We start from the raw sequence: 17,065 nt of genomic DNA on the forward strand, positions 1-17,065 counted from the left end.
TGCTGGCCAGGCAGGGGCTGGGGACACGGGACGGCTTCCTTTCCCAGGAAGGAGGGCTTCTTGGAGCAGGGCACCTCACTGGACTCCTGAGTCCGGCACAGCTACGACCCAAATCCGGGTGGTAGACACAGTCCACAGCCAAGCTGGCCCCTTGCTGGCTGCGTGGGGGCCACTGGGAGCTGCCTTTCCTGTACCCAGGGTCCCTCTGGGCTTCCTGGGCGTCCGGTCCTGCCCTACAGAGCTGCTCTCAACTCCACTCAAAGACCCAGTTCCAAGCCCGGCTGGGCCTCCTTGCTGTGGGGGGCGGGGACGTGGGCTTCTGGATACTTTGACATGGACAGCTCCACTGGCCTGCGTCTCTCTTTGTCAAAGGGAGGCCCCGAGCAGACGGGTTGTCATTAGGGAAAGCTCCGCATCAAGTCCACGGGATAAAAATGCCTCCCCCCTCAAAAAAAGAAAAAAGCCTCCAAGAATGGGGGTCCCAGAGCAGCTTGGCGTGTGCGTGTGTGTGTGCGTGTGTGCGTGTGTGTGCGCGTGTGTGTGCGTGTGTGTGCGCGCGTGTGTGTGTGTGTGTGTGTGTGTGTGTGTGTGTCTGAGTGTGCAGCCCTGGGGCCTTGGGCACAGCTGACTCAGCAGTGGGGAAACTGTGGATAGGAATCCAGGAGACGAGGATCTGGAGTCAGAGTTCACGGTCAAAGAGGCCTGAGCCGCCTGGGAGGATGGCACTCTCCGGAGGACCCTCCCAGCCCAGGGAGGCAGGTCAGGGGTCACTGGGTCTCACCCCCTGTCCCCGGAGGGTCCTGAGGTTGAGGGCCCAGAGGCCAGGCCTGTCTGGCAGCGTCCCCTCCGTGTGCAGTGGGGGTGTCTAGAATGAGGCTCTCGGGGATGGGGACGCTGGACGTGTTCCAGTGACAGGGAGAGACACCTGCCTCACCTGTGATAGGGTCACAGAGAGGAGGTTGGGGACTCTGTGCCTGGCGGAGCTGAGAGGCAGAGGTGAGCTCGGCATTATACAGGTGAGGAATCGGAGGTCGCCCCGGCTGCTGGTGCAGAACGGGACTTCCCGGACACCACCCGGGACAGGCGGGATCACCAGGGGCGATAAACACACGCCCGCCCAGCGCTCCCCACGTCAGTGGCACCAACTGGAGAGCTGGGGGTGGGGGGCAGGAGCCCCCAGAGGCTGGGTCCCTGGAGACCCAGAGAAGGCGCAGCCAGGCAGCCCAGGAGCCAAGTCTCTCACAGACTCTTTGTTTTCATTAAGGGAAGATCTCAATTAAAATAATTACAGTTACCACAAAAAATCACTAAGAGAGAGAGGAAAAGGAGTTCAGTTAAATGCAAATATATTCAGAAGCTGTTATGAACTGGCTCCCGTCTGAAATCACCCATTAACAAGCTCTCGCTAATTATCCACCTTTTATTGTTTTAGGGAGGAAGCGGGTTCCTCCATTCCCGTGGGGCTTGTTGGAGGCCCAGGATCGGAGGGGACTTCTCAGGTGGAAGACACCCCCATCCTGTGATTAGGTCTTGAGCAAGCCGGGCAGGCCCTGCAGAGCCTAGCTGAGCTTCGAGCTTCCAGCTTCGAGCTTCGCCTTACAGCGAACAAACAATCAGCCTTGGTTTCCATCACCAAGTGCCCCCCTCTTTTCAGAGGGTGATTTGCCCTGGGACCGAGGCTCCCGTGGGAGCAAGGCTGTGCGGCAGGAAGAGTTTGGTGTTTTAATTGCACCTCTTGCTTGGGTGGGGGTCCGGGCTTGATTCTTTCCCTCTGTGTTGGGGGTGGGGGTGCTCAACAGCGGCAGGGACTCTGCGTCTGCAGCCCCCTCCCCGGCCCCTCCCCTGACCACCGTGACAGGTGAGGCAGACGGTGGGCGTCACTTGGGGTCAGTGCTGCCTACGGTCTGCCCAGGGCCGTCTGTCTGGACTTCTGGGTCTGTCCTGCTGACAGCTCTGCTGCAGGATATGCATTCTCTACAGTTGTGGTGTTTAAACCGAGTGCTTCAGACCCCCTGCGGATCTATCAACAGCACAAAATCCTGTCCGGCCGGCCGCATGGCCCCAAGCCGGGTGAAGAAGGAACCTGGCTGCCCAGGATGGGGCTGTGGAAGGGGCTCTCCTCCCAGCCGTGTGTGGCAGGAGGGCCGTCAGCCCTTGGGCCTCTGGAGGTGGCTTGTGCACTTAGCCGTAAGTCGGGGCTCTCAAACAGGGGTCTGTAAAACACCAAGTTCATGGTTTTACCCCACCCCCCAGATTGCCTCTGAAGAGGACCACTGTGCGCCTGGAGGATTGGGGTGGGAGCGTGGGGGGGGGGGCTGTCTGAGCGCTGCATGTCCTAGAAAAGCAAGAGCCAGATGCCAACCACATAAGGTGCCCAGAGTCAGCACTGGGGTCCTGTCCTGGTTGTGGGGGTGGGGAAGACCCCAGGTGTTGGTGGGATTTAGGAATCCCTGGAGAGACAGCCCTGGCTCCCTGGGTGGTCCCTCATATGCTGGTGGAGCTCTATTGGAATGTGAATGCTCCCCAGGGCACTGACCACTTGCCCCTCCTAGGAGTGGCCCTAGCCCCTTCTCCTCCCCTGGTGGAATCCCGGCCTTTCTGCCTGTGTGCCCTCAGTCTCTGTTCTGTGCCTTCAGCGCCAGCCGTGGTGTCCACCCCTGCCCGCCTGCGTCCTGGTACCAGGCACGCCTTGCTCATCCTACACCCCTGCTCACCGGTTAGCTCTGCAGTGGTCTTGGCTGAGGGTCTTCCTACTGGATGTGTGCCAGGCTCTGCGCTCCTTGCGGAGGAGTGCTGGCCATCAGGGGACTGAGACGGCCCGAGAGGTCGATGTGAAAACCCCAGAGCGTCACTCGGCCTCAGGGGCCCCTGTGGGTTGCCGCTGTGCCTGGCACTGTGTCACGCACAGGGGAGGAGGACACCAGGGGCAGGAGCAGGGCCAGCGCTGGGCGGGGCCCAGAGCCTGCTGGAGAGGAGGAGTCCCCTCCTGAGGGCTGCGGAGGGCTGGCCTCTGCTGCATGGGCAAGGTGACAAAAGCCAGGCCTCATGCAGGAGGGGGACAAGTGGGTGGGCCAGACGTAGGCTGGTGAGTCCTGCGTGCTGAGAAGGGGGAGGTGCACACTGGGTGGAGGGCTGGGTGTGCAGAGGGACAGCCCCCAAGGGAGTTCAGACCCTCACCTCCCTGCTTCCTGGGTGGGGGCTTCGAGCTTGGTCCCTGACTTCCGGATGTTGTCATTAGTCCCCGTGTACCCGGAGAACAGCCAGGGGGCGGAGACAAGGGGCCGGTCGCAGGCACATTGTGTCCCAGGTCTGGGCACGGAGGATTTCCTGGGCAGGCCCAGTGTCCGCCGGTTCCCAAAGGCGAGGCCAAGCAGAGTGAGGCGGCCTGTCCTTCCCCACCAGAGGCGGTGGACAGAGCAGGAGGGAGGTCAGCGGTCAGCCAGGCCCCCTCCTCCCACTCACCTGGGCATGACGTTCCCGGAGCATGTGCGTTGGGTGGGGAGCTGGGCCCCATGGGTGCTGCCGTTTCCCAGGTGCCGGATCGTTGCTAGTCTGACCTTGTTGCTTCTCCTGGGGCGCATTTTACTTGTGCTCTGCCTCCCCTGATGGGGTGGGTATGTGGAGCAGTGCGACCCGACAAGTGGTCTTCACCCTGAAGGTGCCGTGAGGTCCCAGTGGCCTGACCAAGGGTGACCCCTCACAGCACACAGTTCTCTGAGCTCTCTCACAGTTCGCCGGGCTGCAGGAGGACCCAGGCTCAGGACTCTGGACCACTGTGTGGTGTGCGCTGACCTCGGTGAATCCTCCTAAGGACCCAGACAGTGGAGGTTATTTTACAGAAGAGGAAACTGAGTCTCAGAGAGGTTCAGCACTTTTCCTAGGGCCACACAGCTGAGAATCAGCTGCACCTGGATTTGAACTCCTGCACTCTGGTTCCAGATCACCTGACCGCCACCCTGCCTATCTGGTGCCAAGTGACCTACTCAGCATGACCCCACCTGACCTCACTTCCATCCCCAGACCTGCCCTCCTCTGCTCCCCAACATGTCAATGTCATCTCCAAACTCTCTCCCTGGGTTGAGAGCTGGCCTGGGCCCTTCCCTCTCATTCTAATCTTCTGCCCAGCGTTGGCCCCAGCTCAGCTCCTCCTCCTCCTGCCTGGCACCCCGTCTCTGTCCTGCCTGCACTGCGCAAATGCCAAGCTGCGTTCTTCCCACTGCATCAAAGTCAAAAGCCCGACTCCTCAGGGTGTCTTGGCTGCCGGCCTCGCGGTGCCTGTGGTTTGGCTGGCACTCCACAGCCTGTTAGTCTCACGGTGTGCTTCCACGTCCCGTGGCTCCACCCCTTACACACGCTTCCTCAGCTCAGAGAGCCGGAACTCAGTGTTGTCAGCCTGGAGAGCTCCTATTCACACCTCAAAACCCCGCCTCCACGACCTTCCTGTATCCTCTCCCTCCCGAGAGCTCCTTCTAACTCCTCTGAACTTTCGTTTTTCTTGTCAGTTACGGACATTGCTCTCACCAGTGCCCACCCCGTTTTGGACTCTGTGGAAGGTGTTGGAAGCATCTTGCGCCTCTCCTTCCTAGATCCGGCAGAGCCTGGTCCTGGGTAATGCTGGTGGAGTTCAGGGAATGGGCTCAGCCCTTTCCCACCCACCATCTCTCAGTGCCTTCCGGAAGATCCCACTGATTGTCAACTCGCAAGCCTCCGGGGGCCTTCTGCAGCCTATTCGAGGGCTTGCCTTTGTCACCTGATGGCCATCTCTCATGGCCCAGGTGCTGTGAGAATCTGCTGCTCCATGCACAGACTTGGCCACAGTGAGGCCAACGATAGTGCTGCAGCCTCGGGAATGGTGCTCTGCCGAGAAGGAGGACTGGAGGGATGTTCCCATGGCAACGGGGCCTTCCTGGAGATCGTCGGAGGGGAGCAGCTCTGGTTCTGCTGGGCGCGGCCGCAGCCTGGGTAAGGCCAGGCAGAGACCAGGGCACTGCCCACTGCTCGCTGCTCTTCTGGCCGCTCCTCCACTCGGGCCTCCCTCTAGCTGCTCTCTGCGGCCTCCCTGGGCCCTGCTGGAAGGGCTGCTGTGTGCCCCGCACGGTTCCCAGACAGCCATCTCTTCCCGGGTGATAACAGAAAACGTGCCTTTTGGCAACAGTGGTTTTCATGCTCATGGGAAATGACCCCGGGGCACCGAGGCTGCACTCTGTAAGTGCAGCGGAGAAGCCGGAGGTGCAGAGGGGTGCCAGGCGGGTACAGCCCCGACTCCTGAGCGCCGTCCTTCCCGGGAGGCCAGCAGGGGCAGGGACCTTCCCTGACCTGGCCTCTCCTGGCAGCAGGCCTCCCTGGAGGGCATCCTCCTGGCTCAGGTCGGGAGGGGAGGCGAGCCCTGAGCTAACGAGGTCCCTGGCGATTCCAGCAGGGCTCCCCCTCCCAGCCTCATAAACACGTTAACTGGGCGATGAAGAGGCCAGCGCTCTCCTGCTCCACCTGGGATCTGGGAGAAGCTCCCGAGCCCATCGAGTGAGAGGCACCGTCACGTCTGCTGGGAAGTGTGCACACGTGTGAGCAAGTGTGTGACCAGCCGAGTGTGGACCACGGGTGAGCGCGTGTGAACCTGTTTAGGTGTGAGCACGCGAGTGTGTCGTGTGTGCAAGTGCACGTGTGTGTGGGTGTGAGTGCACTTGTCAGTGTGTGAGAAGGCCCGAGTGTGTGTGGGTGTGAACAGGAATGCAAGTGAGGACCGTGTCCTAGGGGCATCGAGAATCCCGGCTGCTCTTTGGGGAGAGGGGACGTCAGCGGGGCCACGGGCCTCAGGGAGCTGGCCGGGTGGTCCCCAGTCCTCCCACAGCTCTGTGGTGCTGAGGCCCTGCTCGGAATTGGGACCCACACCTGCGGGCTCTCTGGTGCCTCTTCTGTACACGTGTGTCTTTCCAGCAGAGGCCACAGATGTCAGAGGACACACGGACACTGTGTTCTATCAGATTTGCGGCCCTCAGCCAGGCGTGGTAGAGTGGTTGGTCTACACTCCACCTCAGGGCTGGCTTGTTCTGCGGCCCTGGGTGAATGAACCACCTGGACAACCCCTGGTCTCTACCTTGAGGCCAGGGTGAGCTCCTGGTGCACATTCTCTTCCCTGCCTACCCCGTGCCTGCCACTTCTGAAGTTCCCAAACACGTGGCATCTTCCACAGGTGCCTTAGACCAAACCGGAAACCCTGGTGTCACCGTGACCAAGTTTGACCAAGTGAGGCCCTTGACCTCCTCAGGTGGTGGCTCAGAGTCAAGGAGCAACCGCTGGAGGTTGGTCCAGGCGCTCTGTGGTCCTGGGAAAAGAGTCCAAGACGTGGTCCAGGCTTGGAGGAGGGCCTGACCGTGTCTGAGTGCTGCCATCTCGTCTCCGTGGTAACAAACTGCTTCCTCTGCACTTCCACATCCCCTTGAGGTAGGACGGGTCACGCCACGAGCTTCGGCAACGAGATGGAAGAAGGTGATTCCTGCCCTGTCCTGAAGGAAGCACTGGGTCCTGGGGGACTCGCCAGCACTGTGGGAGCAGGGCCAGGTCAGACCCTGGGCCACCCTCTCTGCCTACTGCTCCAACCGGTTTATTGATTTATTTTTGGTACTGGAAATTGGACCTAGGGCTGCTCTACTACTGAGGCACATCCACAGCCCTTGTCCTTTTTAATTTTGAGACAGGGTCTTGCTGAATTGCTGAAGCTGCTCTTGAGCTCACTACTCTCCTGCCTCAGCCTCCCGCGTAGCTGGGATCACAGGTGTGCACCACTGGGCCGACTCTGACTGGGGCTCCTTACATGAGCCACAAATAAACCTGTGCTGTTTGTGTCCTTTTACTTCCAGCATTTCTGTGATGATATACAGAATATGCAGATTAATTTTTAAAAAACATCCAGTCTGGCTGGGCGTGGTGGCACAGCCTCTACTCCCAGCTGCTCAGGAGGCTGAGGCAGGAGGATGGAACACTTGAGGCCAGCACGTGCTCACGTGCGTGTTGGGGTTCTCAGTGCTTCTTGAATCTGTATCTTGATGGCTTCTGTCAGTTTTGAAAATTCCCCGTCATCATCTCTTCAAGGGTTGCGTCTGTGCCCCTTCCTGCGCCTATTGGCCGTGCACTACTAACCACCAGCAGTCTTGTCCGGCTTCTCTGGTTTCCTTCTTCTCTCAATTCCTTAAGTCTTGGCTCCCTAAATAGCCCCCAATTCCAGTTTTTGGCATCCAGCCCGACATGGCTGGAACACGGTCAGCCTCTCTGTCTGACGGCCCTGCTCTCTGCTACCCCCTGGGCTCCTGTGCACACCGACTATGAATTAGCAGGATTGCGTGGGTTACCCCCAGGCTCTCTCTCTCTGGAGCCATGGCCTCTCTGCTCAGTCCCACTGCCTGGACAGCTCGTTGATGTTGTCACATAAAGAAATATTCTCTTGTTCTCCACGGGAGGCCAGGTTGTCCGCCAGCTAGTCTGTCCTCCGAGCCTTTGTGGTTTTGGTCACTGATTTGGGGGGTTGTTTACTACAATGGCACAACCTAGCACATCCTGAGCACTGGAGCAGGGATCCTTGGTGGGCAAGTGGGCTTGTCACATGGGAATGTGACTGTGGATCACATGAGCCCCCAGGAAGCCCCTGCAAGGGCTGCTAGTCCCTGAGCTCTGCCTCACGGATCAGTCCAGAGCCTTTCGATGGAAATATCTGCTCTCCAGGAATGAGTCCAGGTCCTCCAGTGGCTCCTTGGTTAATAGAGAGGGCTGACCTCGGGTTTTGGACATCCCCCTGGTTTCCTGGGGAGGAAGCAGGCACTGGGCAAACTACCCCACTCCTTATCCAGGCACACATATTCAGCGCCCCGCCGTCTAGTGTGTGAATCTGACGAGCTGTTTGTGGCTAGTGATTTTAGAATTGGCATAATAATTTCTTTAAATTTTCTACCATTTAAAAAGGGAAAGCACATTCAACGATTCAAAAATTTTAGAAGAGCAGCAAGGTGTAAAGTCAAGAAGTGAAAGCTCATCTAACCCTGATTGTCTCGATAAGAACTGTTCCTGGGGGCTAAGGCGTACCTCCGTGTAGGGAACGCGCTTAGAGGGCAAGAGGCCTTGGGTTCCATCCCCACACAAAAGATGAAGAAGAAAAAGGAGGAGGAGGAGGAGGAGGAAGAGGACAAAGATGAAGAGGAAGAAAATAAAAGAACTGTTAATTATTTGATGCCTTTAATCTACATCATTTATGTGAATGATTACATAAATAAACATTTTAAAACAGGAACATACTGCGTATCTTGTTCTGCAGTTAGTTTTTTTGATCCAGATACTTTGCAGATGTCAGTGCCCATATCTATCTTGTTTTTTTTTTAAATGTTATGCAGTCTCCATGGGACAGACTGACGTACAGTTTAGGGAATTGTCCCCGGGCCAGGAGGGAACTTCCAGTAAAACAGCAAAATCTAAAACTGTGCTCTGACCCAAAAGGTGAGCTAGCGGTAACAAGGACTCTCGGTTGAAGATGAATAAGAAGAGGTGATTTCACAAGATATATGGGTTGAAGGAAAAACTAAATAAAAAGTATTATAGGAAATATGTATTTTATTTTGATCTGGAAAATATGTATATTCTAATTGGTCCCCAAACAATGCAACCTCTTTCTCTTTTTATCTGTTTATTTATTTATTTATTTGGTGCTAGGGATTGAACCCAGGGGTGCTTAACCACTGAACAACACCCCCAGCCCTTTTTTTTTTTCAGATATATATATGTGTGTTGTACATGGACACAATGCCTTTATTGTATTTATTTATATCTTTTTACTTTTTATGTGGTGTTGAGGATTGAACTCAGGGCCTCACACATGCTAGGCAAGTGGTCTACCACTGAGCCCCAGCCCATCCCCAGTCCTTTTAAACTTTTATTTTGAGGTAGGGCCTTACTATCTGAGGTTGGCCTCCAACCTGCCGTTTGACAGCCTCCCGCCTCAGCCTCCCAAGCAGCTGGGGTTACAGGCGCGGACCACCTTTCATTTCATCCCTGTGGAATTTGGGTCCTGCCTCCCTTGGGGCATACAGACTTAGATGTTCCCAGGATCTTCTGCTGTTGTAAACATGCTGGAGCATATTTTTGATTGTTGTATACTTGAGAATAAGTTGGGGAAAGTGCTCTGTGGGACGATTGCTCAGGCTTTTGGGTCTGCTGTCAAATCAGCCCTGGAAGCTCACAGGGTCGCACTCCTGGTCCAGCCCTCAGCAGGCCACCAGGGCAGGCTTTGCTGAAGTCAGAGGCTGCTGAGCAGTCTCAGGGAATTGGGTCTGGCCTTCGGGACTGAGAGACAAGTGGAGTCATGCAGGGTCCTGGGAGGCTGCCCCGTGACCCCTGGCCACCAGGATGGAGGCATAAGTGGTGGGTACAGGAGCTGGGTGCTCTTCCTGGCGTGCACAAGGCCTGGGTCCCATCGCCAGTACTGCCAACAACGGCAGCAAAGCCTGGGTGCAGCCCAGACCCGGGCATGGCTTCTGTCTGATGTGCCCATCTCTAGCAAGCAGCTCCCGACCTTGGGCCCCGAGCTCTGAGGGGCTCTCTCTGTGAGGCGGGGGCTCAGAGCCCTGGTGGTGTGGGGCCGGGCAGGGGTGGGGGCAGGTGCTGCTGTTCCCCAGGCTCTGACCACAGGGCAGACGCCACCCATGTGCAGTGAGGAACTAGCCCGCCAGCCTGCTGGGGCCCAGCCAGGGGGCGTCCGCTGTGTGGAAAGAGGTGGTCCCTGCACTCGACCACCGTAAGACCTGTGCTGTACAATGGGGCCTGGTCTGGCACCCCGAGACCTTCACTGCCGCCCCAGGAGCTTCTGTGGTCTCACGCTCAACTAATTGAGAAAATGTCAACTTCTTCACCTGCACCTGCCAGGTGCTCACGGTGCGAAGGAATTGCCTGGCAGGAAGCTGAGGAGGGTGACTTGACATTCATACATCCATGACTCACTTAGAAGGCACGTGACGTGAGAGACGTGTGCTCATACATGTATGTGTGCACGCATGAGAGTTCATGGGGGGCCAAGTATTCATGCCCACGCATGGTACATGTGCAACCTGTGGGTGTACCTACCAATGTGCACACACACGCAGGCAGGCACACCCATATGCACACGTGCACGCAGGGCATAGACACACACGTATGTACACGTGTGCATGTTTCATGCAACACATTGAGCTATTCCAGGCATGAAAATACAATTTTCAATAAAACAGTCTTAGCCCTCTAGCAATCCACAGCATGGTGGAGGCTGGAAGGTGTATTAATAATAAACTACTCAAAATGTCATGGCTTAAAGTAGCATTTAGCATTTCTGTTGTCCATGGATCAGCCAGGCAGTTATTTTCTGGGCCCTTCTGCCTGATCCATAGGTGCTGTGGGTGGCTCGGTTGGCGCTGGGCCTGGGAAGCCTCACCTGGGCTCTGGCGGGCAGCAGAGGGGTTGGTGGGGGGTCTCTGCTCCCTACGGCTCTAGTCCTCCAGGAGGCCAGCTGAGCTCCTCATATCGTGGCCTCGGGGCTGCAAAGTGCACAGGCACCTGAGAAGCCTCTGATTGTGTCCCAGTTGCTGTCTCATGGTCAAGGCCTAGGACATGCCAGGCCCAGAATCAGTGCAGGAGGGGTGTCCTCAAGGGCATGGGTCCAGGGGGCCCCCACTAACAGGGGCACCATTATTCCAATGATCTACCCCAGAGGCAAGAAGGTGGAGCCTATTTGAGCAGATAATAAAATAAAAATAGAATTCTAAGAGTCTGTGACTTTAATGAAAAAAGTTGCACTCCCAAGTTAGGAATGGCCACTTTGGGAACTGGATGCTGCCCTCTGCGACTCACAGGTTTAATTATAGGCTCTTCGCCCCGCCCGCCTCACCTCCTGTCACCAGAGCTCTGGGATAATCAGCTGCCTGGGCAGAGGTGGGGGTCTGGGCTGAGCCCAGCGCTCATGAAGGGGTGCCTCTGTGGTGGCACTGCGGGTACACAGCACACTCACGGGCCTCTGCCTGATGATTTTGCCCCTCAACATGGCTTAATGCTCCTTTTGAGCACATCTTGGTATGCATGGAGGGTCAGGGAGCTGTTGGTCCAACTGCCAGGACCTCAAGCTTCAGAGCCGGGTGTCCATCTCGTGCAGAGGCGCCCTTCCCAGCTGTGGACACTGAGCGCAGAGAACAAAGACAGGGCAGGAGGCAGGTTGCAGGTCCCACATGCGAGCGTGCATGGTGTCGCTGCTCCTGCACCGCGCAACTCCTGGGAGCCCTCCTGACTGAGAGGGCCGCGCCCAGGGGAGGCGGCTCAGCGTTGACGGCGAGGAGCCTGGACCGAGGCTGGATGGGAAGGTCAAGGCAGGTGTGCAGAGAGGACTGCGGAGGAGCAAGCCCAGCCAGGCCAGCCCCGCTTCCCAGTGTCAGGGAACGAGGAGACGCGTCCCCCTGAATCAGACCTGCGGGCCCTGTGAGAGGTCCCGATACCTGCGGGATTCGACAACAGTTCCTGCGACCTGGGAAATCCTGGAGCCCCTTGACTGGGAGGTTCTAGACGCCCCCCCCCCCACCAGACTGCTGTCCAGCTGCCAGCAGGGATAGACACATCCAAAGGCTTGGCTGGGTTTGGGGAGTCTGCTCCCGAGAAGGCTCGCTCCTGCAGCCCGGTAGTGCTGGCTGTGGGCTAGGGGCCTCGGTCCCTCCCACATGGACTTCTCCACAGGCTCTCCAGCGCCTCACAATATGGCCAACCTCCTGCAAAAGCCAGGTGGAGGCCGCACTGCCTTTATCACCCCGCCGCAGAAGTCACTCACCGTCGGGATAAAGAAAGCTCCAGGCCCAGCCCTTAGACACCTCCTGCCCCAAGGCCCAGCTCCTTGGTAGGGTCCTGCTCCCTGCTCCTGGGTCGTTGCTGGTACCCCAGACTCCACTGGCCCTGACCACCCAACTGGGATTCCATGACCTGCAAGATCCAAGTATTCAGTGACAGTCTCCAGCAGCTGAGCATGGTCACCAGCCAGCGGGGAGCTGGCCTTCTGGCTCCAGGGCCATCCTGTGGATGCCCAGGGAGTCTCTGCTTTTGCCTGCTCACACTGAGGACGCAGTATGCCCTGCTGCCATGCCACCAGGGACCTGGGGTCTTCCTTCCTTGATGTCACTGTCCCTGCTACTTCCTGCTCTTGCTCGGGTCAGGAGTGGGGTTGCTGGTGCACTGTCTTGAGCCTCATCATCCAACGTGGTCTGAGTGCTGCACCATGAATGCAGGAAGAGCTTTAGACGTTTTTGCAGAGTGGGTGAAAAGCCCCCCAGAGACCCCACCGTGTGGGATGATGCCATGCTCATGAACTCCAGTCCCACTGGGCCCCGGACCCCTCTCCAGACCCCCCACTCCACACTGAATGCAGCTGGGTGTGTTCTGAGGGAAGGGGACACCTCAGGAAGAAGGAGGTGGTGGCTGGCGGCTGAGGCTCTTCATGCCTGTGGAGTGACGTCCAGTTCCTGGGCTCCAGCCAGAGGAGGCGGGTTTCCCTGGGAACCTGAGAAGGACTCGTTCCTGGCACAGCTCCAGCTGCCTTCCCTCCTGCACGTGCCCATCCCCGTCCCCCACCCCACCCCCGCCACCGCTCAGCACCCAGAAGGAAGGTGTGAGAGGACCCAGCAGGTAAATCAGGAGAAGACCCCCATTCAAAGGAGGGCTGGGCAGCCCAGGAGATTCTCTTGAAAGCTCTCCCTTCTCGGGCTGCTGCTCCCCGGGGTGGGAGCCACAGGGTGGGAGCCGCAGGGTGTGATTTTCGTGACCTTTCTCCGTGAGGGCTGAGACGCTCAGGAGGGAGAGGAGCTGGAGACACAGATAGAGAGGGGAGGATGGGCAGGTGTGGTCCTCACATCTGGGAGAGCAGAGCATGGTCCTGCCTGGCTGGACCATCTCTGAACCGAGGAACACGAATACAGTCATCATACCAGTTTGTGCCGATCAATAAAGACACTGACGGAGCCTGCTCCTGGGCCAGGCCCAGGGCTGACAGTTTGGTCCCATGGGTCTTCCTTCACCCTCCCATCATGCCGGGAGGGGCATCTGCTGATGTCCCTGGTGGACCACAGGAAGCAGAGCTTGTCTGAGCCAGGGCTGTGCAGAGTCCGCATCCTTACCGGCAGGGCATGCTGCGTCTAACCCGGGCTCTGTCCCTGAAGCCAGTGGAATCCAACTTCAGAGCATGGAGGGCCACCCGGGGCCTTCCCAGTTAAGAACCACTGGGGCATCAGGCTGGCAGGGGTGGGGGGGCCCACATGGCTCATGTTGGGTGAGGCTGGTGCCCTCACCATGGATTGACCTAGCAGCCTGCCCTCTCTGGTGTCAGCGGGCACTAAGACTACCGTGAGCGGGCAGGAGCCGGGATACCAAGACCCCACACAAGAACCCACCTCTCAGCCCTTCACAAGATCATGCCCCAAACAGCAGCCCGGCCGAAGCCGCTGAAGAGGTGACAGGAGCGGCCTCGGAGCAGCTGCGGTGCGCGGCCCTGAAGCTGGAGCCTGGGCCCGGGTTCTTCTCTCTCCCGTCGCTGCAGCGAGCTCCCTGGCACCCTGGCACCCTGGCTTGGCTCCAAGAAGCAGAAAGGCCATGTGGTGCGCTTCAGCTTCACGGGTGTCAGAAGACTCATGGATCATGTGATTGTATTTTTAGCAACATGCAGGAATCTGCTTCTTGACAAAGAATCAGAGGGGACACTTGCACAATTACCATAACAAAGGCAATTAATTTGATCTGACCCACGGGGATGGAGCTGGCCAGGCCGTGCTTTGTGATCCAGGAGGGAAAGGGAGAGGGGGTGTTGGTGGTGCAGCTAGCGGTGCCCGGTGCCCGGGGACAGAGGGTGGGGGGTGGCCAAGGTGGGCTCTGGACAGCAGAGAGGGCTGCCTCTCTGGGGGCCAGTTGGCCTGGTCCTGGACCCTGGGTGCTGAGGGTGCTGCCCTGGCATGACCACAACCAGTCTGCTCCACCAGGGCTGGTCCGAGAGTGTGGACTCCTCCCCTGGAATCCTCACGTGTGCCCTGGATCCTCGGCGGGTGTTTCTTCACCCTCCTCCTAGGAATTCCTGAGAGTTCCGGGCCTTGGTGGAGCTCTGCGGGGTGACCACAGCAGAGGGGCCAGGGAAGAGGAGGAGAATGTTCCTAGACCTCGGGGCCTGCCTCCCAACCTTCCCCGCCCCTATTTTCTTTTTCAGTAGATTCTTTTTGAAAGAAAGAGGTTTCTTTTGAGTCTTTACTTGACTGATGAAAGTCAGGAGAAAGTATCTACAGATCCTGTGGAGTCTCTGTAGGGAATGCATGGTGGGGTGGGTCAGGTCACCTGGGCTCACCAACTGTGTGGCCTTGGGCAAGCCCAAAGGCTGGCTCCTTACCACTCCTGGAAGGTGAGGGAGGCCTACTCTGTGTATGCGGGAATCAGGGAGCTCATCAATGGAAGCCCATCCCCAGCATCTTAGTTTACCCTGTATTAGTGACTTGTGGCTGCTATAACAAGTTAGCACAACTTTGTTGGCTGAAGACAACAGAGGCCTATTCGCTCACAATTCTAGAAGTAAATTCTGGAATCTGGAAGGGCTATGTGCCCTCTCAGGGTTCCAGAGGAGAATCCTTCCTGCTTCTAGCGGCTGCTACGCTGCTTGGCTTATGGCTGCCTCACTCCAGTCTCTGCCTCGGTGGCCACATGGTCTCCTCTCTGTCTGTTCAATCTCCCCCGGCTTCTCTCCTATAAGGGTACCTGTGCATGGATTTAGAGCCCATCAGGATAACCCAGGATGATCTCATCTCAAGATCCACAATGTGATCACCTTGGCAAAGACCCTTTATTCCAATAAGGTCACACTCACAGGTTCTGGGAAATCGAGATAAGAAAGTAGTTTTTTGGGGTCACCCTGAACCCACCCTACACTCCCCACTGGTAACACTAATCCTGGGAAAAGTTGAAACTTCTGACCTTGGCATCCAAGAGCCTCTTCAGTCTGGTTCCTGGTCCCACTGCAACTTCATCTTGTAAACTTGAACCTGCTGTAAGCCATGGTCTTCTGGAAGACGGCATTGTCCAAGGAGAGTCTGCCTGCCCCTAGTCTCTTGGACCCTTGACCTACTGGCTCTGGGCCTCAATTTCCCTTTATAATCGTTTAGCAGTGAATTGGCTGAGTGGCTGAGTGTGGTGCACATAAAGGAAGGGGGATGTGTGTCCCCCACTGAACTTCCAGGGCTGTAGTGAGGACAAATGAGATGAAGGGCAAGAGAGCACGCTGCAAACCAAAAAGCAGAGGCAAATGAGGACACGCAACACTCAGCCCTGGGGCCTGGCCACTCGATGCTACATGGCCCAGCCTCCTGAGGTGGGCTCCTTTGCTTCTGAAAGGAATGGCAAATGGCTTCAAGGGTCAGAGTCATGCCGAGAGGCAGCTCCTCAAAGCCTCTGCTGTGGCCAGCTCCGAGCTGTTGCTCTGTCTGGCTGCTTGGTACTCTTGGGTGTCCAGAAGACCACCCGAGTGTCCAGTACACACTCAAGGGAGCAACCCCGTCACAGGGTGTCCCATCAGCCGGTGCTGAGCTAGGAGAGGCTCAAGATCTGAGACAGACCTTCTTGGCTCTGGGACAGGCTGATGGAGAGGGCAATTGGAGAACCTCCCGAGTACCCCCAAGCCACCAGCTCAAGGTCCCCTTACTTGTTGTTCAATGGTATCAGGGACTCCAGGAGAGGTTGCCAATGGCCCATGACTCGGCTAGGCATGACCGAAATCCCCAGAGGAGAGGAGACCAGGCCTGAGTCTCTAGAGAGAGGAGGACGCAAGAGCCAAGGATCCTGCCATGGAGGGCCATGTTGTGTGGTCCTTAAGGAAAAGGGGTATGGATGGTAAAAGTCTATGTCCCTGAGACCCCTTTCTGCTCCAAAACCCCAGTCAAGTTAAGGGAACAATTAAGGGAAGAATGAAACTGAGTCTGGGCTAGAATGTTCAGGTATACTCTCTCTCTCTCTCTCTCTCTCTCTCTCTCTCTCTAGTACTGGGGATTGAACCCAGGGGTGCTTTATCACTGAGCTACATGCCCAGCACTATTTTTTTCAAAATGCTTTTTAGTTGTCAATGGACCTTTATTTTACTTATTTATATGTGGTGCTGAGAATTGAACAGTGCCTCACACATGCCAGGCAAGTGCTCTACCACTGAGCCACAACCCCAGTCCCCCGCCTGACTCTTTATTTTTATTTTGAGGCAGGGTCTTGCTGAGTTGCTTGGGGCCTCACTAAATGGCTGAGGCTGACCTTGAACTTTCAGTATTCATGTCTTACCCCCCCCCCCCCCCCGAGTTGCTGGGATTGCAGATGTGTGCCTCTGTGCCTGGCCAGATACATGTTATCTTGAAGAACCCTGGCTTTCTCTCCTGTATCTTGGAATTCGGGGAAACTTGTAGAAAGCAACTTTCTTGCCTGCCAGCCAGGACAGCTGCTCCTCGGGTGCTGGCCATGCCGTGGGACAAAGCAAGCTAAGCTGATCTGCCTTTGTGACCTAACCTAGAAGAGCCCTCTTCCTCTGGAAACTGGAGCGGATCAGAGCGCCACGGAGAGGGAAGCACGTGTCCACCAGCTGCCCTGCACAAAGTGTGCCGCGGGAGAGGAGGTGCTGCTCCGGGGTGCGCCTGTCCAGTGACCACTAGATTCCTCGCAAGCATTTCTCAATGGATGCTGTGTCTCACCTCCATCTCTGGTGTCCTCCCTGGACTCCTGGCAACCTGCCCCACTGTCCTGGCACAAGCTGGGTGACAGTCGTGCACACGTCTTGACACCATGGTCAAGAGGGAAGATCCAGGTGGGCACTGGAGGCCCAGGTGGGGTGGATGGAGACCGGAGCTGCCCTGGCTCCACGGTCCCTGGCCTCCCCCCAGGGCCTGTGGTGGTGGTCCATCCTTGGCCTCTGCCCAGCTTGCGTGTGCCCCCAGCCCCCTCCCCTCCTGTGTTCAGCCCCTTAGCATCTCAGGACAGTCCTGCTTCAACTGCACTGAGGTTTTGTTTTGCTTGCTTT

Source organism: Callospermophilus lateralis, chromosome 11, assembly GCF_048772815.1.
Source record: "Callospermophilus lateralis isolate mCalLat2 chromosome 11, mCalLat2.hap1, whole genome shotgun sequence".
Lineage (NCBI taxonomy): Eukaryota > Metazoa > Chordata > Mammalia > Rodentia > Sciuridae > Callospermophilus > Callospermophilus lateralis.